Raw genomic sequence first — 22,092 nt, 5'->3', positions numbered from 1 at the left:
CCCCCACTTGTCAAAGATGAAACTATTATATCAATAAAGTTAGTGACTGTAATGCACTGAAGCACATCGAATTTCTTTAAATCAATGAATTATTTTAAAAAACAGTTTTTTATTGTGAACAGTGGTAAATGAAGGAAAATAATTTAATATTTATCCTGCTTATATAATAAAAATTGTACCTCAACATAAGAAAATAATTGATAAGGCAATCTTTTCTTATAGAAGTATTCCAACTAATAATTGAAGAAGGAATTAACAGAATTAAATTTTTACCTCTTTACAGCTTCTAATGAAACAATGAATCTTATGAAACAATAAATCTAAGATAATAATCATCAGTGGCTACTAACATCCCAAAAGAGAGAAACTAGACATTATGTATTTCCTGTTAAAGATAAATAATACCACCTGTATTAGTCTGTTCTCATGCTGCTATAAAGAACTCCTTGAGACTGGGTAATTTACAAAGGAAAGAGGTTTAATTGACTCATGGTTCCACAAGGCTGAGGAGACCCCAGGAAACTGACAATCATGGTGGAAGAGGAAGCAAACACATGCTTCTCCACATGGCAGCAGGAGAGAGAAGTGCTGAGAAAAGCCAGAAAAGCCCTTTATAAAACCATCAAATCTCATGAGAACTCATCACTATCATGAGAACAGCAGCATGGGATAACCACCCCCATGATTCAATTACCTCACACCATGTCCCTCCCATGACACATGGGAATTATGGGAACTATAATTCAAGATGAGATTTGGGTGGGGACATAGCTAAATCATATCACCACCTATGAAGTGTTCTTGTAAAAAAAAAAAAAAAAAAAAACCATAAATCCTAACCTAAATCAGCTCAATCTAGATTTTACTCCCAATGCAATGGACAGAAGAACATGATAAATGACACAATGGGGATGCGATCAGTGGTACCCAGACAAAGGAAAATGCTTCAGAACAAAGACCTGCTGGTTTTTTTGTTTTGTTTTGTTCTGAGATGGAGTGTCACTCTGTCACCCAGGCTGGAGTGCCATGGCATGATCTCAGCTCACTGCAACCTCTGCCTCCCAGGTTCAAGTGATTCTCCTGTCTCAGCCTCCCTAGCAGCTAGGACTACAGGCACACATCACCACACCCAGCTCATTTTTGTATTTGTAGTAGAGATGAGATTTCACCACATTGGCCACGCTGGTCTCGACCTCAAGTGATCCTGACCTCAAGTGGTCCACTCGCCTAGGCCTCCCACACTGCCTGGTGCAGCATTTTTTTGAGAAAAGAGAGAGAAACCACAATCATCTAACTTTTATTACAGTATATCATCATAATTGTTCTATTTTATTAGTTATTATTGTTAATCTCTTACTGTACATAATTTTTAAATTAAACTTTATCATAGCTATGTTATGTATAAGAAAAAACATAATATATATAGGGTTTGATACTATCCTAAGTTTTAAGCATCCATTGGGGGGTCATGGAACATATCCCCCGAAGGATAAGGGGAGACTACTGTATAAGGAATGACTGTTAAGTTGGAGTATAATGATGGTATTGGGATAACAATTTAAAAAAGTAGTGTCTATCTTAGCAATACATATAGAAATATTTATAGATCAAATGATATAGTATCTGGGATTTGCACTAAAATAATATGGAGGTGGAGGGGATATAGGTAAATAGTAGAGAAAACAAAAATAGCTATGAGTTGATCATTGTTGAAAGGTAAATGAAGTTCTTCATCATACTATTTCCTCTACTTAGTATATCTTTGAGATTTTAATTAATTTATTTATTTTGAGACTGAGTCCCACTCTGTCGCCCAGGCTGCAGTACAGTGGGGCAATCTCGGCTCACTGCAACCTCTGCCTCCTGGGTTCAAGCAATTTCCTGTCTCAGCCTCCCAAGTAGCTGGGATTACAGGCACCCACCATCACACCCGGCTAATTTTTGTATTTTTAGTAGAGACGGGGTTTCACCATGTTGGCCAGGTTGGTCTCAAACTCCTGACCTGAAGCAATCCACCTGCCTTGGCCTCCCAAAGTGCTGGGATTACAGGCTTGAGCCACTATGCCTAGCCTTTGAGATTTTAAATAATAAAAGCTAAAAGACACTTGCTGTTATAAAATTATACAATATTGATTAAATATTAAGAAGTATAACTGGGAATGATTTTCAAATGCTTTTTGGAAGCCATCTTATGCTTGGGATTTAGCAAATGAATCTTTTCACTGGTGCCACTACATAGCAAATCGTTCTCTCAGATTCAGATATTTTTAGAGTACATTTTAAATTACAGAATCAGAATTGTTTGTGAAACTAAGATGGCACACAAAATGTAATTATATTTTTAATTTGGAAATAGAAATGTCAAGAACTCAGAAAGGTACCAAACGGCTTTTTATAAAGCCAGTTACTAATCTTGGTAGTCCCAAAATAATACTTATTTTCTTATAATGCTGTGGAGAAGAAAGCACTTATCAGGTTGCAGTATAAGTGAGGCAAAACATCAAAGCTGAGACCAACTGTGTATTATTGTGTTCTTAGGAGGCTCACCATTGTAAGAACAGAGAATATGTTCATAGTATACAAACTCGTAGCATACAATGAGTATACTAAGTTGAGCTTTGCTAAGGAAAGTAACCTGAAGTGAATTTACATAGGCAGTTGAAAGCCTACCTGTGGAATCAGTGCTATTTGACTGATGTGGGTAGCGGGTGCAGTCTTCAGCCTTTGTGGTTATCATGGCTTCGGGGGCTTCATACTCCCAAACACTCAGCTCCTCTGCTCCATTAAATTCAGCAGAATAGGGGGATTTTGCTGAAATTATACCAGATTAGAAGCAGCAGTTTAATATCAAAACAAGCATTCATAGTTTACTTCCCAAACCTGTTGATTGATTTCCTTATAACTGAACGTGTAGTACTGTATTGTATTGTCTGCTATTTTTCAGAAATAGTTGTTTTTCTTGTACCCACTCCCCTACCACAAATGCCCACACACCAACAACAGCACCTGACTTCAGGGGAAGTTCAATGTGGTGCCTCCATTCACATTGAGTCACAAAAGCAGAAATGAAATGCTCTCATTCTACTGTCTTTCATTCAGTTTCCCCAGTTTTACTCAGAAACATCTCAGGCAACAAGGGCCTGGCGCAGGAAATGTTAAGGGCTTTTCAGACTAACAGGTTTAGTTATTTTCATAATCTGCAATCAATCAGGCCTCCAAACAAGATTTAGAGGTTTCTGTAATAAGGACTCAAATTATAATTTAGTCATTTAATACTTATCCAAAGAAATATACAACTGAAATTCCATCAAAAGTATTTTTGTTGCTAATTATAAGAAGACTTTTACTTAACACTTATTTTATACCTACTATGAACTAGGCATTGTTCCCAGTACTTTATAAATATTAATTACCTTAATCTCATAAACCTGTAAGGTAGCTACCATTGCAATAATTTCACTAAAGAAGAAATTGAGGCAAAAAACTATGAAATAATTTGTCCAAAGTCACATAGCTAGTAAGTGGCAGAGTGGGATTTGAACTCAGATTTGGGCTTAACCAAAGTTCATATACTTAACTACTATACTCTGCTGCCTCTCTATTAAACTCTGACACTTCAACTATACTACAGATCACAACATAGGCTCCCTTTCTCTCTAGAGTCAAATGCTGTATTTTCAAAATATCTATCAACCTAAGACTATGTCAATACAACATGCAAACTGGTTCCTGGAGGACAAAAGAAGTACTACTCCCAGACAGACTTTTAGAAGTACATAGGGGAAACACAGGCCACACTTCCAGTACACGCCCATAGAAAACACATGTGAAAGCCAGTTAGTATGCCATAGTGGAAATTTTGCAAAGTGTAAAATGACCATAGTCTGCACGTTGGAAGACAGATTATGTTAGAGACAAGTTATATTGCTATGTAATTCATGCTTATGTTAGCCTGCTTTACAATTAGTTTGACAAAATGGTTCAGTGACAGGGACAGTATCTTGTACCTCTTTGTAGCTCACCCACACTCTTCCTACTATCAATTAACTTTCCTACTCCTAAAGACTAACGATGCCTAAGAAATAAAAATATACTAAAGTTCATTTAAATTTCAGGGATTAGCCATAGGACTATTCTTGTGCTAGATGGATGTATCCAATGCAAAAAAAAGTCTTCAAGAGTCCTGTTCATTTAGACATTATAAGAACAACAGAAGAAGTGAGTAAAATTTCTTAGGCCATTATGACAGATACAGGGTATTCCCGAGCAAAGTAGTTATCTTTATCTTGGGAAATAATAAAAGGAAATTTAAATGGTCTTATGGAGAGAATCTTAGAGCAAAGGTGGAAACTTTAAGTGGGAAAAAATCCATTGAAGACTACAGAAAACCAATGATTTGACTTTTTAAGAAAGAGAAATATAAAATCACCTGCTCTTAAGACAAAACCTATTAAAAATGTATTTCAGTTCAATATTCAAGCTAGACAAGGGGAAAAGATGATAGAAAATAGGAGAAAGAAAAGACCATCACCTCAGGCCTACCCCAACAATAATTTCTACAATGATAGCAACCACATATCTTATATTTTCTTGAACCCTTCTAGTTTCAAATAGACTCTATTATTGTTCAGATACATTCATTTGCATTTATCCACATGTTCTAACTTCTAGTTTGGAAAATTGCTGTCAACTGACCTACTTCTACCCTGGCCCCAAATTCACTCCTGCTGTAGTCCCAGTTTCTCCTGCCTGACCATTATCTAGACTAAAAGCAACCCTTTGCTTCCCCCTTTTATCATTCCCCTCTTCTCCTCCCCTACACACAACCATCCTCCAGCCCTAATCTTTTTCGGCATTGTAACCTTACCTTCCTTCCCTCTGTGGTAGCCAAGATTCCCCATCTGGCCTTGAATTGTGCTCGAGGCTATAAATCCAATCTCTTTCCTACCTCAACTGCATACAATTAGTGTGTTTGGCTCTGTGCCCGAGACTCCCTAGTATCCCCAGGTTGCTGCTTTTTTGGCCACAAGTTCTCCTTTTACAAACCTCAACCAAAAATCATTTCTTGGGTACTTAGCTCTGTCATCCAACTAATTTTAGTTCCTCCTTCTCTGAAATGTTCTCTTTTAGTACAGTGAAGATGAGGAAATACTGATATGAAAATCAGTTCAATTTCTCCAACATTCGCTGAGCATCTACTGTATGTTCCATGCAAGCACTACACTGTACTTGCTGGTGGGGGATGGAATAGACATACCATAAATAAACAAGAATTTTTTTGCTCTCAAAATGCTTAGAATTGAATGGGTGGGAGACAGGGTGAAAAATTATCTAATATATAAGGGTAATTTTTAAGCAAGATTAATCTGCCTTCAATGGCAAAATGGATTGCAGGGGGAAATAATGAGCAAGGAAAATATGCTTGTCTCTCTACGTTGTGAGCACAAAAGAGGAAGCAAGTACTTCTGACCAGAAGACTGGGAAAGTTTTGTTGTGGAAATGGATTTTGGACCAGACCTGGTGGGACAAAGTAGGATTTCAGTAGTGGACAGTAAAAGAAAGTACCAAAGAATGCTCTTGGCATCCTTGCCTATGTTGTTGTGCCATAAAATCTATCTGGCCACTCTTGCCTATTTTCCAGTGAGGAAGTACATTAATTTTCTAGGACATGTGGTACTTTCCATAACAAAGTACTACAAACTGAGTGGCTTAGATGATAGAAATGTATTGTCTCATCTGGAGAAGAGAAGCCCGAGATCAAGGTGTTAGCAGGGTTGGGAGCTTTTGCAAGCTGTGAGGGAGAGAGTCTGTTCATGCCTCTTACATAACTTCTAGTCGTTTGCTGTCAGTCTTTGCTATACCTCGGTTTGTAGAAGCATGGTCCTAATCCCTGCCTTGATCTTCACATGACATTCTCCCTGTGTGCATGTCATTCTTCAACTTTTTCTCTTTCATAAACACACCAGTCCTGGTGGATTAGGTCTGTCCTAATGATCTAATTGCCACTTGATGGCCTCTGTAAGGACCATATCTCCAAATAAGATCACATTCTGAGGTACTGAGCCTTAGGATTTCAACATATACATTTGGTGGTGGTGGTGGGCAGGGGGGACATATTCAACCCATAGCAGAAATATACTAAAAACATATAATAATACATAAACATTACTAATTAACACTAAAATATAACACACTGATATGTCAATCAATTAAATCACATGACAGATATAATTATATTAGTACTAAATAAATAATAATTATAAATAAAATATATAATATAGACATAATGATAACAATAAACTTTACTGACAATTTACTACGACCTAAGTTATTTTTTTCATCTTATTTACATCTCACAACATTCTATAAGAAAATTAGGACCAGAACTTGCACACTTATTACACAGTTGCAGATGGCAAAGTTGTACCAAGATGGTTCTATCTCTGTACCCTGTACTCTAATAACTACACTAAGTATGGTATTAATGTACATATGCATTTACAAATGGATAGCTGTAAAGTAATGAAATGGATTCTTCTGTGTAGCTTTATGAAAGTCTTTGTATATTTACTGTGTATTATGTAGATAAATTAGAAAGTTTACTTGTAGCACAAAGGCATTTTTACATTTACAGCCTTTGGTTAGATAAAATATTGGTTATACTCAAATTCTTCACCTCAAATCCCACAGCATCTTAAAGAAACACCTCAAGTTTCATGTTTTTTAGATTCTCTATTTCTGAATCAAAAGAAGGGCACATTTTATGTCTAGGGATCCCAAGTCCACAAACGACTTGTTTTCTTCCCATGAGAGGAAAATGAACAATGGGAACAGATAATGCATTTTGGTACAAACAGAATCCAAATAAAAACATTAGAGAGGTTGGCTTCTGAACAAGTGATAAGATTTAATGCCTTCTACTCTTACTGTAAGTACCCTTAAGAGGATACCAAGTTTAAAAGGCAGGAAAGCAAATGAGGGTATTTTCATCTTTCCATCAAGGTAATAGGAGTTGTACTAAGATGGAATCATAATGACAATAATAGTGTTAATTTTCATAGTGCTTTGGAATTTTCAAAATGCTCTCACATATTTTATTTCACTTGACTCTAACAATCCTGTTTGGTGGGCAAAATAAGTGTAATGACCCCCATTTTTCAATAAGGACACTGAGGCCCACAGAGGTTAAGTGGTCTCCCAATGTCATCCAACTAATAAATAACAGGAAACACAAATAATGTAGTCTGCACCTTCAGAACAGCTATTTCTTGGCCTTTGGGAATGCTAGCCTTTGAAAACAGCATGTAGCATGGTAGCGTCAAACTGAACTGACTTAGGAAACTTTTAACCTGAAAATTTGTTGCAAAACTATTTCACTGGGAATTTAGTTGGGAACCATTTGTTTGTTTTCTTAAGACTTCATTCTTAAGAGCAGTTTTAGGTTCATAGCAAAATTGAGAGGAAGATACAGAGGCATCCTGTGTATGTCCTGCCCTTACACCTGCATAGCCGTCCTAGTTACCAGCATCCCCCACCACAGGAGTACATTTGTTACAACTGATAAATTTACATTGACACATCATTATCCCCCAGAGGCCACAGTTTACATTTAGGGTTCATTCTTCCTATTGTACATTCATTGGGTCTGGACAAATGTTTAATAACATGTATCCATCATTACAGTACCATACAGAGTAGTTTTGCTGCCCTAAAAATCCTCCCTATCCCCTGGCAAACACTGATTTTTTTTTTTTTTTTTTTTACTGTTTTGCCTTTCTGAGAATGTCCTATAGTTGGAATTCTATAGGATGTAGCCTTCTCAGATTGACTTCTTTTGTATAATAATATGGATTTAAGTTTCCTACATATCTTTTCATGGCTTGAGAGTTCTTTTTATCAGTAAATAATATTCCATCATCTGGATGTACCATAGGATATCCATTTCATTACTTAAGGACATCTCAGTTGCTTCCAAGTTTTGGCAATTGTTAATAAAGCTGCTATTTTTGCATAGACATAAGTTTTCAACTCCTCTGGATAAATACCAAGGAGTCTGGGTGCTGCATCATATAGTTATAGTATGTTTAGTTTTGTAAGAAACTGCCAAACTGTCTTCCACAGTGGCTATATCACTTTGCATTGCCATCAACAATGAATGCGAGTTCCTCTTGCTCCACATCCTCATCAGCATTTGGTGATGTGAATTTTTCCCATTCTAATAGGTACGTAGGGGCATCTTGTTGTTTTAATTTGCATCTCCCTGATAACATATGTGGGACATCTTTTCATACGTTTATTTGCCATCTGTATATCTTTTTTGACTAGATATCTGTTAAGGTATTTGGCCCATTTTTCAATCTGGTCATTTTCTCATTACTGAGTTTTAAAAGTTCTTCACATGTTTTGGATTTTGATAACAGTCCTTTATCAGCTATGTCTTTTGCAAATGTTTTCTTCTTGTCTGAGGCTTGTCTTTATTCTGACAGTGTCTTTCATGAAGGAGAAATTATTCTATTCTATTCTATTCTATTCTATTCTATTCTATTCTATTCTATTCTTCTATTCTATTCTATTCCATTCTATTCTGAGACAGAGTCTCACTCTGTCACCTAGGCTGGAGTGCAGTGATACAATCTTGGCTCACTACAACTTCTGCCTCCTGGGTTAAAGTGATTCTCCTGCCTTGGCCCCCTGAGTAGCTGGGACTACATGTGCTCACCATCACACCTGGCTAATTTTTGTATTTTTAGTAGAGGTGGGGTTTTACCATGTTGACCAGGCTGGTCTTGAACTCCTGACCTCAAATGATCCTCCCGCCACAGTCTCCCAAAGTGCTGGGATTACAGGCATGAGCCACTGCACCAGGTCCAGAATTTTTAATTTTAGAAAAGTACAGCTGATTAATTCCTTCTTTCAGGAATTGAGACTTTGGTGTTGGATGTAAAAAGTCATTGCAGAACATGAGGTCATCTAGATTTTCTCTTATGTTATCTTCTAGGAGTTTTATAGTTTTGTGTTTTACATTTAGGTCTGTGATCAATTTTCAGTTAACTTTTGTGATGGGTGTAAGGTCTACATTCAGCTTTTTGCATGTGGATGTCCAGTTGTTCTAGCATCATTCTGAATTGTTTTTCAGGACAAAACGTTTAATAGCTGTTCAAGCTGCTCCTGATAGAACTTTATATTATTTCATGAATGACTGCCAAGTATCATATGTAAACAACGAACTACAGAAGAAATAAAATAGCAAAAGACTAACCAATTCTGAGATGCAGACTCATGAATATAATTGCCATATTGACATCTCCATTTGAATACCAGAGGTGCCTTTCACAGTTACTGTGAGAAAAAAATTGATTTCTATCACTTCAAATCTGGTCATCTTCTAGGTTCTCCATTTCAATAAATGAAGGACTTAGCCTTCATTTTTCCCTTCCCTTTATTATACATCCATATAAAGATATTAGCAAGTTTCTATTTCCAAATATATCCTATAATCATTCCCTTCTCTTCACCTTTATTGCTACCACCCTAATCCAACTAATCAAGCCCAGAGAAGTTCACACATTTCCTAACTAGTCTCCCTGTTGACACTTTTTTCCTCTTAAATCCAATTCCATATGGAAAATAGAACATTCCTTTTAAAATGCAATTCACGTCACTTAACTGCCCTGCTTAAAACCCTTCAACAGCTTTTCCTTTTAGATGAAATAAAATTCAAACTCCTTAATGTTGCCTACAAGCCTTTCATAACTTGGTCCAAGCTCACCTCTTTGACATCATCTCCTTTCATACTTTTCTACCTGTGGTAGGCAGAATAATGCCTCTTTTCCCCCTCCCCCACCAAAATTTCCATATCCTAATTCCTGGAAACTGTGAATATGTTATCTTACATAGCTAAGAAGAATTGAGGTTGCAGATGAAATCAAGGTTAGTAATCACTGACCTTAAAATGGGGGAATTAGCCTGGACTATCTGGGCAGTCCAATGTAATTAGAAGGGTTCTGAAAATTGAATAGGGAGGCAGAAGAGTCAGAGTCAGAGAAGACACGATGATAGAAGCAAGGCCATCAAAGCAATGTGGTGTGAGCATGAACCCACGCTGCTTGCTTTGAACACAGAGATAGAGGGCCATGAGCCAATGAGTGGGGACAGCCTCTGGAAGCCAGAAAGGGCAAGGAAACAGATTCTCCCCTAAAGTCTCCAGAAGGGAACACCTTGGTTTTAGCCCAGTGAGACCGTTTCAGACTTCTGACCCAGAAATGAAAGACAGTAAATCTGTGTTGTTTTAAGCCATAAATTATGTGGTAATGTATTACAGCAGCAATAGAAAACTAATACTAAGACAAGCCCCACTGGTCTATTTCATGAATCAAGATCTGCCTCGGAGTTTTTATCTTTGTTGTCACCAATACCCTGGAATGCTCTGTTCCCATATATTAACATGGCTGACCTGGCTCCTTCCTGTCACTCTGATCTCAGCTTCATAGTGTGGTCTTCTCTGACCACCCAATTTAAAATAGCCTACCACTGCTTTCTGTCACATTGTTTATTTTCTTCATAGCACTTTAACCATATGAAATTATCTTAGACATTTATGGATATCGTTGCTTATCACCTAATTCCCAACTCTAGAATAAATTTCCGTAAGAATAGGATCCTTGGCCTTGTTCACCACTCACTGTATGTCTCCTCAGTGCCTGGCACGATGTGCATGTTCAATACATAAATATTGGCCACTGGATGAATGAAACCCTCTGTGGGTGGTTTCACGGAGAGTGATGGGGAGAGAGGCGAAAGAAGAGGCTGGAGAAGTAGACAGGGGCCAGTATCTTTGATCTGTAGTAAGAACTTTGATCTTTATCCTAAGAACATTGATAGGCCAGGGAAAAACTATAGAAAGGGGAGTGATGTATTTGTTTCTCTGATTTAAAAAAAATTTGTTGGAGACAGATTGGAGGGGGGACATGGTGTATATGGATGTGAGGAGAATAGTTAGGAAGGATGCTGGTGGTAGTCCAGGCACAAGATGACGGTGAAGTTGGACAGAGGTAATGAAAAAAGCAAATGTAGTAGAGATATAATTTGCAATTAAAATAAACAGAGCTAGATTACAGACTGGAGTATAAGAGGTCAAGATGAGGTGATCTCAAGAATGACTTCCAGAATTATAGTCTGAGCAACTTAGAAAACTGTGATGCAAATCTCTAACATGGGAAAAATGAAGAAGAAACACATTTGAGTATCTACACTAAGGAGAAAGATAGTGAGTTCAGTTTTGGCTTTGTTAAATTTGAATTGTTTCCAGGATATAAAAGTAGAGACATCATGTAGACAGTTAAAATTTCAGCCCAGAACTCAATTTGGAAGCAGTGGTGGTAGATAATGTGTTTTGAGGATAAACACACTGACAGCCATGGAATTGGATGAAATCATCTAGGGAGAGAGCATACAGAAGAGGGCTCAGGACACTGCAAGTGCTCCTGCACTGCGAAGTCATCAATCTTCCTCACTGTAACCCAGAAAGCAGACCATTACCCGGCAGGAAAGATGGCTATTTGTACTACTTTGAGACTTTGCTTAGCCCATTCTACTACCATGGATGGAATTTCCTCTTTCCTATTCTCCTCTGGACACTTACGCAGAGGTGAAACAGTAAAGAAGACTGAAAAAGAACAGTCAAGGAGGTTGAGGGAAATCAGGAGAATTTCACTTCATTGAATTTATAATGCCCCCCAAAATGAATAAAGAAAGAGTGACTTTTGTGGGATAAATGACTCCTCCCTTATCAGAACATTATGAAGACAAAGACTGAATACTAGCCTCTCATCCTAAATTCTTACACCAGGAGAAGACTTAGGGAGCATGTATATCATGGAAACATAATTCTTGATGAAACCACATCAAGTTTTCCTACAAAAATATTATCAAAAGAATGATTCATCAGAAAACCCTCGCCTCCAGTGTGTGCTACAAGGCAGGAGCCAAATTCAGGCACCTTGACTTGCTATATTGTGGTGGTTGGCTCACTCCTCTGAACTTCCGAATCCAGAGGTTCTCAAAGTCGGGACCCTGTCCGGCAGTCTGCCACACCAAAACTATTTATATAACAATGCCAAGATGTCTTATCTTTTTCATTGTCATTCACTCTGGGGTGGGTGGGTGAAGTTTTCCAGAGTCTATAGGGACGGATATCACTTCAGATTGAATGTTGAGATAAGAGAATATATTAAAGAAATTTGCAAATATGTAATATACTGCTACTCTTCTGTTCTGGAAAACCAAGTTATTTTTCATAATAATGTTCACACGTAAGGGGTTCATTACTGTTTTAAATATGGCCGGGCGCAGTGGCTCACACCTGTAATCCCAGCACTTTGGGAGGCCTAGGCAGGTGGATCACCTGAGGTCAGGAGTTCAAGACCAGCCTGAGCAATATGGTGAAACCCCATCTCTACTAAAAATACAAAAAATTAGCTGGGCATGGTGGCAGATGCCTGTAATCCCAGGTACTTGGGAGGCTGAGGCGGGAGAATTGCTTGAACCTGGGAGGCGGAGTTTGCAGTGAGCTGAGATCTCGCCATTGCACTCCAGCCTGGGTGACAAGAGCAAAATTCCATCTCAAAATAAAATGAAATGAAATAAAATAAAATAAAATGATAGTTTCAGGTTTCTCCATTTTAATTTCTAATACAGTAAATACTGATACATAAAACCCATATGAACAGAAGTTCTTTGGGGTCCTCAGTTATTTTTAAGGATATAAAGAAGTCAGGAAACCAAAGTTTGCAGTGCGCTGTCCTAAATGGTCACCACAAGGGTTCTGAAAACTGGGACAATGAACAGCAGATTCTATTCTCCTTCCCTAGTATCTAGCTATTCCACTGTATGGATAGGAAGCTCCCTTTGTACTAAAACTTTGGGATTTTCTCCCCTATCTCCAAACGGAGACAGCTCTACCTCTGCACTGACGCTGATGTTGCTTGAAAACCTCAGTTGACTCATGCCTGGTCTGCATTTCAGATCCTCAGCCTCACTTATACCCAGGGTCTCCAGCCTCCGCCCAGCCTACATCTCTGGACACGATTCCCAGTCGTTTTTAAGAGAGGGACCTGGGACTCTGTTAACTCTCTTGGAAGGAATGGTACAAACGGGGGAGAAAGCGCAGTGGATGTCTGCTGGCAGGGGTAAGGAGGCCCTGCGCTTCAAGTTCGGTGCCCGGGAGTGACCGCCAGCCTGGGGCTCACCTCCGCCGGCCCAGGGCTCATCAGGACACTCCCACAGCCGGATCCAGGCCCAGCATCAGCTGATCATACTCATTCGGGTATCAGGGCTTAGGAGTCAGCCGAGCAGGGCTGTTTTTGTCCATGGTCATCTGTGCAACTACAAGAACGACTAGTCCATACTGCAGTTGGCCCCGTGGCCGTCCGCAAGGTCGGCTTTCTTGAAATCTTGAAGGAATATTCGGACCCACTGGGTTTGGCAGTTTCGTGGTTCTCTCAGGCTGTTCCCTCTCCTCGTCTGACCGGACGGGAAATTACGTGGAAAGGTTCTTCAAAGCCACACGGTCTGTGTCAACGTGGTGAGGTGGGGATTGACAGCCAGGCACGAGGCTTTGAGTTCTAGCCAAGCTGAAGGGGTGGTCAATGGCTGCCTCTGCCTCCACTTGTGCACACCAGAGGCAGCGCGGCCCCACCTTCCACCGCCTGCCCGGATGGCTGCAAGTGCGGCTGCGCAGAAGCCGGGGCGGGGCTTCCTCAGGCAGGGGCGGGGCAACCTCGCCTGGGAGTGGATTCCGGAAGTCAGGTTCTGTCTAGTGCTGATAAGATTGGGCTGATAAGAACCGGGAGTATATTTTTGTTTTGTTTCTGCTTTTAGGGAGTGATAATGTGTTTTAAGATTAGAAGCAAATGCTCTAAAGAGCAGAGCATGTTTATACAAGCGTGTATAAACAATAGTTTGAAAGAGATTTGAGCCCGACTTCCCACCTACGGGGCCGGGATTGGGATGGAGGGAGACACGTGAGCCGCTGCCGAGTTTGGCGAGAACCGCATACGGAGGAGCGGAATGTCAACGCTGCCCTGAGTTCAGCTTCTGCCACCCAAGCCCTGGAAATAGCTTGAGGGCAGCCGGTGCCCACTGGTTGTCAGCATCTCAGACATAGCAGTCTGTGGCCCCGCAGGAAACATTCCTGTCTGCGCTTAGGAACTTTTCTCAGCGTGGATGGCACAGCACTCTTTTCACGGCTCCCGGACACTCCAGTCACAGTGGTATGTGAAACGGAAACCCCTACACACCGCACACGGGAGGGAATTAAAGGGCCCACCTCAAGATTTACACATCATTTCTATCCCAAGCCCAAGCTAGAACACTTGGCAAATCTCCCTCCATTACAGGGAAAGGGGCCTGAGCCCAGAGGATCCAGCCCCTGGATCTGATGACAGGCCAAAGAAAGACCTTTAAATTCAAAGGAGCTTGTCAGGGTAGAGCTGACCGGTAGGTTCTGGTACTTGAGTAGAAAAGGCAATGGAAACCGTTAATAATTCTCAGAGCTAAAAGTGCTGTGTCACAAATTCCAGACAACTCTGATATCAGCCTTTCTACCTCCACCCTTGACATTTTCTATTATCAGCCTTTCTACCTCCACCCTTGACATTTTCTAGTATCAGTCTTTCTACCTCCACCCTTGACATTTTCTAATATTATCTATACATCTCTGTACCATCTAATTAAAAAAGAAGCCTTTCTTGCAACTTGGCTTTCAAGTGTCCAGTCTAGATTGCCTGTTAAGATTTTTTAAATATAACTTTTGATGGCAAAGAAGGGTACTCTCAGCAAACCACATTAAGTTCAGAACGATTAGGAAACTAACAAATTGTAGTTCTGATCCTTCTGTTGTTACGTCTGATGATGTTGTGTAAACAGGGCTATTTGACAGGTGTACATACAAGTGCCTCTCGAATTATGATGGAGTTACATCCAGATAAACTCATCATAAATGGAAAATATCAGAAGTTGAAAAGTGCAGACATTGCTGCATCCTAAGTAGAGGAGTGTACTGAATGTGTATTGCATTTGCACCATTGTAAAGTTGAAAAATTGTAAGTCAGCTCATCGTTAAGTCGGGGATAGTCTGTATACTTAAACGTGCAATCACTCCCCAGGGTGACATTTACATTTGTCGAAATTCACCTTTTCATGTATCCATGGCCACTTGTAGTGCTAATCAGTGCTAAGTATCTCACATTAAACAAAATATTAACCATATCAAACAATAACCTTCACATCGAAAAAGCAAATCCTAGTTACAAATTCCAGGGTCAGCTATTCAAAACCATATGCTTGTGTTTAATATCAAGGCACAGTACAATGCACCTAGTTTTAATGCGCACGAAATGTGAAGGGAATAGCAGGAGAATCTCTAAAGTGCATTCCAGAATCTCATAAAAAGCACTTGGCAACTTTTCAGTAAGTTTGGAGACTCGCAAAAGTTTACCAATTCTCCATGCCCACCAAGAATTGTGTGATGGCAGACTACGTGTTATGTTCAGTCCGGTTCAACTTTTTCTGTGCAGTTGTGTATGAGAACGCAGTAAGGAATTTAGAAAGCTGTGTCACAATACATATTTTGACATCTGGGGGACTCTTTTACCTCATCATATTACAAACATTTCAGACACCATTGACAATGACACAGAAATTGTCAAATGTAGACAGATGACTGTGTTCTTAAAGCACAGAAACTGAAAGAGCAGGGAATTTATCACACACTGCTTTGCAGAGTCAGCACAGCACCTGGGACTGATGGGGAGCTTTGAAAAGCTTGAGATCAAATACTGGTTTACTCAAGAGAAGTACTGTACCAAGTCCATGAGGTTTCTTAAAAAATGAGAACTGTCATTGGGTTCTGCCTCTTAGGTTAAACATCATCAAGTAATGATTGATGCAGAAGGAGAAAACTGAATTGAGAGGGAGTGAGAAAGTTGAGAAAGGTACACCAGAACAGAAAGCAGTATTCTTATTTGGAGATTGACATGGCTGCAAGGTAGAGACTTAAGGCAAGTGGCATGATGGTTAAGTATCAGGACTTGGGAGTCAAACTGCCTGGGTTTGGATCCTGGTCTTCTCCCTTCCCAACTTACAATTGGGCAATTTAATTTCAACCTATTTAGTAGGATTATAATGATAGTATCATGAGGATTAAATACAGAGATGCATATAATGCATTTAGCATAGTGCCTGGCACTCAGTACATGCGCTGAAAGGTAGTTAGCATGGAGTGGCAGGACAATGTCACCAGGAGAGAAGTTCTAGACTTAGCCCATCTACAAGCATTAAACTATGCTCATCTCAGCCCCTCGATGGGCCAGACTGCTGTTATAATGGAAGTAGAAGTGACATGATCACAAACAGGTGAACATTAGAAACTAATGGTGGATTCACGAAAACACAGACTTTAACGTAAGACCAAGTGACAGACTGTCACAGATTATTTGGACTCCATGAGGAAAAAAATGGTGGTAGTACATGATTTTCTCAGCCTTACCCACAGACCTGTGACAAATTGTGAAGAACCTAGGATGATGTCAGGAAATCTGAACTCTCCACAGGTCTATGCCATCTTTTAGCTCATTTGATTTTAGGAATGTCATTTAACCCTTCCACTTCTTCAGCCAATAAATGAAGTTAATAGAATTTTGACCACTTGTTTAATACTTTTTGCTAAGAATATAGAAATGATATGAAAGTATTTTGGGAAAATGAGTTTAGGAGATACGGAATCAAAACCGTAATTCTAAGGTTTATTAAGAGGTCAATAAATATTCTTAGAATTGAGCTTATTGTGGGTATCAGTTTACAGATTTGCATAAGCACAAATATGAGAAGAAGGTAGAGACCCATTTGTGCAACCAGAGCTACAGATTGAGAAGCAGATGGCCAGGTTCCAATGCTGACACTGACTAGCTTGATGACTTTATTTTACTTTAATTTTAATTTTATTTTTGTTGAGACAGAGTTTCTGTCACTCAGGCTGGAGTGCAGTGGTGCGATCTCAGCTCACTGTAACCACTGCCTCCCAGTTTCAAGTGATTCTCCTGCCTCACCCTCCCGAGTAGCTGGGATTACAGTTGTGCACCACCACGCCCGACTAATTTTTGTAGTTTTAGTAGAGACAGGGTTTCACCTTGTTGGCCAGGCTGGTCTTGAACTCCTGACCTCAAGTGATCAGCTTGCCTCAGCCTCCCAAAGTGCTGGGATTACAGGCGTCAGCCACTGTGCCTGGCCTAAAGCCCGGTGACTTTAAACAAGTTAATTAACCCTTCTTCTCTTTAGTTTTGTCAGTTGAGGAACACAGGTGATAAATTCCTCACTCATGGTGTTATTTTGAAAATCAAATATAAATGAACAGTTATCCTCTAAAAAATACAAATGTTGGTAATTTATATTAATAGGATAGTAATGTGAATAACTGTTCTTTTTTTGCTGTTTCTTATTTGACACTCATTTTCCTCCCCCTGGAGATATTTTAAGTTTTACTCTCTACCAACCTTTTTATCTTCCAATACGATTCCTTTCTTACAACCAGCCTGACAAACTCATTTCTTTCACACCAAATGCAACTTTGCTTTCTTCTAAGAACATCTGGTTTCTTAACAAAATGAGGAGCATGACAGTAACTCTAATAGGCCAATGCTGTACCAAAGTGACATAAAAAGCCTTTTAACAAATTCAACATGATCGATGATGGAGTCTCTTAATTTAGCTGTGCAGAGACAGATTGCAATGACTTGGTTGTCTGTCACTGTCTTCAGAGAAAAGCCACTATTCACAAGAGCTATCATGTCCATTATTATAATTTATTATGTAGCCTACTAAGGTTTACTGTCTCTGTTTTTATAGGGAAAGAAGTTCGCCTAAAACAGAAAGCTATATATATATATGCAACTGCTTATTAAAATAGAATTATCTAAACACACATACATTCATGTCATTTATTGGATGTAGTACTCCATAGTTTTACATAATTACTGTTTTATTTCAAGGTTTTTAAAAACTACTTATGTTGTTTTCACCCTTTATTACTGAAAATACTTTCATGTAGCTTTCAACCTTACCTCAGAGAAAAAGTTTAAAGTTTATCTCAAAATCGTTCTAAATCATTTCTTAGAATTGTTTAGATTTTTAAAAAATCTCAAATAAGGAAACACCACTATTTCTTTCTCAGTTTTTGTATATATGTGGTTTGAACTGTTTTCTCAAACGAGAAGCACATTGAGATACAGGGGATGAAATGAATTTGAAATGAATATCAAGCTACTTCTAGGGAGAAGCTAGACTCTTGTTTCCCTCTGCAATGCTCTCTCTCAGCTTGAACCAATCATTTTCTCTGCATATTTTAGCAAATTGGCATGAATTATGCAAAGCACAGCATGGATCGTAGTCCGAAAGAGATTTCTTCTCATGCATAGTTTATCCTGTGATGAGGGTGAGATGGCGAAATCCCTCTGTGGGTGCTCAGGGGTCCTTCTCTCTAGGCTCACCCAGTGACTGGGACAGCCCAGCCACACTCATCCTACTTACTGCTGCTTTGTTTTGAGGCTATATCTATAAAATGACCTCTTTTCAGGGATGCTTTATCTGCTGTGCCATCATATCCCTCTAAGGAGAGTGGAGTACACCCTTCAGCAGAAGGGAAGAAGCAGTATTGCCCCAAGAATTCCCCATGCTAGAAATAACTATTGCATATATTTCTCTTCCATGCTACCAAGAAAGATTTTCCCAGTCTTCCTGCTCCTAGGAAAAGGAAGATGGCTTAGACCACCTACCTGTATCAGACATTGGTTTCCTTCACAGAACACAGGCAGGTTTGTTCCTGGCCTGTACTGTCTGGCATGAGAGAAAGATGGCTTATTTCCCCCAAACCTGCTGCTGCTAGCCCAATACTTTGCAGGTCTTTCTGTCCACATCATGCTTGATACTTTTCAATGTAGCTTACATATTTATTCTGATTATGAAAGTAATCCATATCCTATCTGTTGTCCTCTATCCCAGGGAAAGAATCTGATATGTGGTTGAATATTTACAACTTTATTCATTGCATCATTATTTATATCAAGACACTGGATATAATATTCATGTCTTGCCATAGGGTAGTAATATTCAGCCTTTGTTAAAAATGATGTTTTGTTACAGATGAGCAAAAAAGCTTCCCATACAATGTTAAGTGAAAAAACAAATACAAAATAAAAATACATGACTTAATACCCAGTGTCAACTCAGGTCTAACACCTGTATGTTCATATCTGGCTACTTGGAAAAAATGGAAATGAAATATAACAAAACGTTAACAGTTGCTTTCTCTAGGTGATAGGGATGCTAGGATAATCTTTGTCTTCTCCATAAACTTATTTCCATTTTCTAATTTTTCTACAATGGTCATATGTTGCTTTTATAGTCAAGAAAAAAGCTTTAAAACATTTGGGTGTCTGTCCTCTACATTGAACCTCATGTTGAAATGTGATCCTAATGTTTGAGGGGGTGCCCAGTGGGCAGTGGTTAGGTCATGAGAGCAGATTCCTCATGAATAGATTAATGCCCTTTGCAGGAGTGAGTTCTGACTCTGTGAGTTCCCACAAGAGCTAATTGTTAAAAGGAACCTGCTATCTCTCCTCTCTTTCTCTTGCTTCCCCTCTGCCATGGGATCACTGCACACTCAGCTCTCCTTGGCCTTCTGCCATTAGTGGAAGCAGCCTGAGGCCCTCACCAGATGCCCAATCTAGAACCTGCCAGCCAGCAGAATAGTAAGCCAAATAAATCTGTTTTCCTTAAAATTACCCAGCCTCAGGTATTCCATTACTGCAATACAAAATGGACTAGGATAGAGTGTAATAAAAAATGAAGTAAAATCACCCATAATCTCACCCTCCAGGGCTACCGGCCATTAAAACAAACAAACAAAATAACAAAAAAACAAAACAAAACAAAACAACAAAAAAAACCACCTAATATATTTTCTTCTGATCTATTTTTCATAGATACAGAACACTATACTATACACTTATTTGAGTTATTTTAACTGAAATGGAAAGAATGGAATCAGCCTGCTATTACTGAGCATATGCCGCAGGGTGAGTGTCAGATGAGAGGTCTGAATTTGTAGGCTTTCTATAGAGCAAGCTCCTCACCATGCTGAGTGTCATTCTAGAGTTTAAAGACAGTTAGTTGTATCATTATTGTTATTGTTTCAATACACCATAGCTGCTAAACAGAAGCCAACTAATTTACTTGCTGTTCAACTAAGAAACAACAGCCTGTTCAAATGTTGGACTTACTGATTAGTGGTACTATACTTACTTCACAGTAGATTTGAATAAAAGTGATTTTCCAAAGATTAGTTTGATTTAAAGCAAATTTCAGCTTGGATACCGACACACAGTTATGAGTTCCATATGAGCCACAACTCCAGCACCTGCAGCAAGGTCTCCTGGATGTACCCTGGAAGAGTCACGGATGCGGTCTTGGGCAGCACTTCCTGCCAGGAGGTTCTGGGCTCTGGGCAGCCAAGGAATGCTCAGCTGAACCCTCAACCTTCACTGCATGCTCAATGCTTAAACAGAGTTACAGGAATAAGCCCTGAACTTCTTGAGGCCTAAAAACTCTATAGGAAAAAATTGAACTCTCTTCAGGATTCAGGATCAGACACCCACAGATGTGTCTTCTGTACTAGTGGGGTTGATAATAGAGGACTTCAGGGAGAGGCAAGAGGCATCCTGAAAAGCCCCTGATAAGGCAGAAGGCTGGCAGGAAAGATAAGACTCAGGGACAAGGCGTCAGTATTGCAGGAGCCCAGTGAATCCAGGTTAAATGTGTGTGTGTGTGTGTGTGTGTGTGTGTGTGTGTGTGTGTGTGTGTGTGTGAAAACTCATGGACTCGGGGCTTCTGCTTTCTTCTCTGAAGATGCTGATGGCTGTGTAGAAGAGGGATTTGATATAAAATAAAGAACCAGACTACTAGGAACACAAACCTTATCCTGTAAGAGGAAGAGGGAGAAAGGAGTGAGTGTCAGTACTAACCAGAGAAAGAAACAAAACCACTGACCACCCAGGGAGGGGAGCAGGGAGTTCATGGGCCAGACACAGTGGATATGAGAAGCCAAGAGCAGAGTGGCACTGCATGGGCACCCCAGGAAGACCAGTCAGTGACCCTCACACACCAGGAGGCTTGGGGCAGGGGCAAGGAAGCCACCTGTGGGCAGCAGAGGTTGGCATCAGCAGAGCCACACCAGACACAGGGGCCAAAGGGTGACAAGACAAGGGCACCAAAAAGGGTGGGAGCAGGGAGGGACATCAGATCAGCTGGTGACAATTCTGATCACCTCCCTCCCACTCCCTCCATATACTCACACGCACACCACACTCACATCCACATGCTGTATACATCACATACTTATACATTCACATATCACACACCACACATACTCTCACACATCATGCACTCTCACATACACTCACACCCCCACACGCACTACACACATTTGCAAACTCCTGAAAAGACGTGGGATAGGGAAGTACTGAGATTCTGTAATTGGGTGGGAAGGCAGCTCCTGTGTCAGCAAGATGACCCCACTTAGGATACAGACATGAACACACCTGATGATTCTAGGAGATGATAGGAGGATAGCAGTAACACCTTTAAAACTAGACTGCTTACAGGAGGGGTTCGTGACATTCTGTTTGAAAAAGTTACTGTAAATGTGTCTATATTTATGTTCGCTCACTGAGGACATGCTTAATATCCACATCCATCCCTACATCTATACACACACATACATATGTAGTGGATACTATGATTCCCCCTCCACCCCGATTCCTGCCCACCTTCAAGACAGGACTGAGCACTCACTCCCCAGCTGCTGAGAGTGTTGGTGGCTAACAGCTCTTAGGTGAGTCCCTCTGTGGACATTACCCTTGGGCTAAAGAGAGCCATTCACCCAAGTTTATGTCCCTGCTATGGTCTGAATGTTTGTGTCCCCAAAATTCATATATTGAAATATTAACTCCCAAGATGATGGTATTAGGATGTGGGGCCTTT

Source organism: Macaca thibetana, chromosome 18 (genome assembly GCF_024542745.1).
Source record: "Macaca thibetana thibetana isolate TM-01 chromosome 18, ASM2454274v1, whole genome shotgun sequence".
NCBI classification, from domain to species: domain Eukaryota; kingdom Metazoa; phylum Chordata; class Mammalia; order Primates; family Cercopithecidae; genus Macaca; species Macaca thibetana.
Note: the sequence above shows the minus strand (reverse complement) of the source record.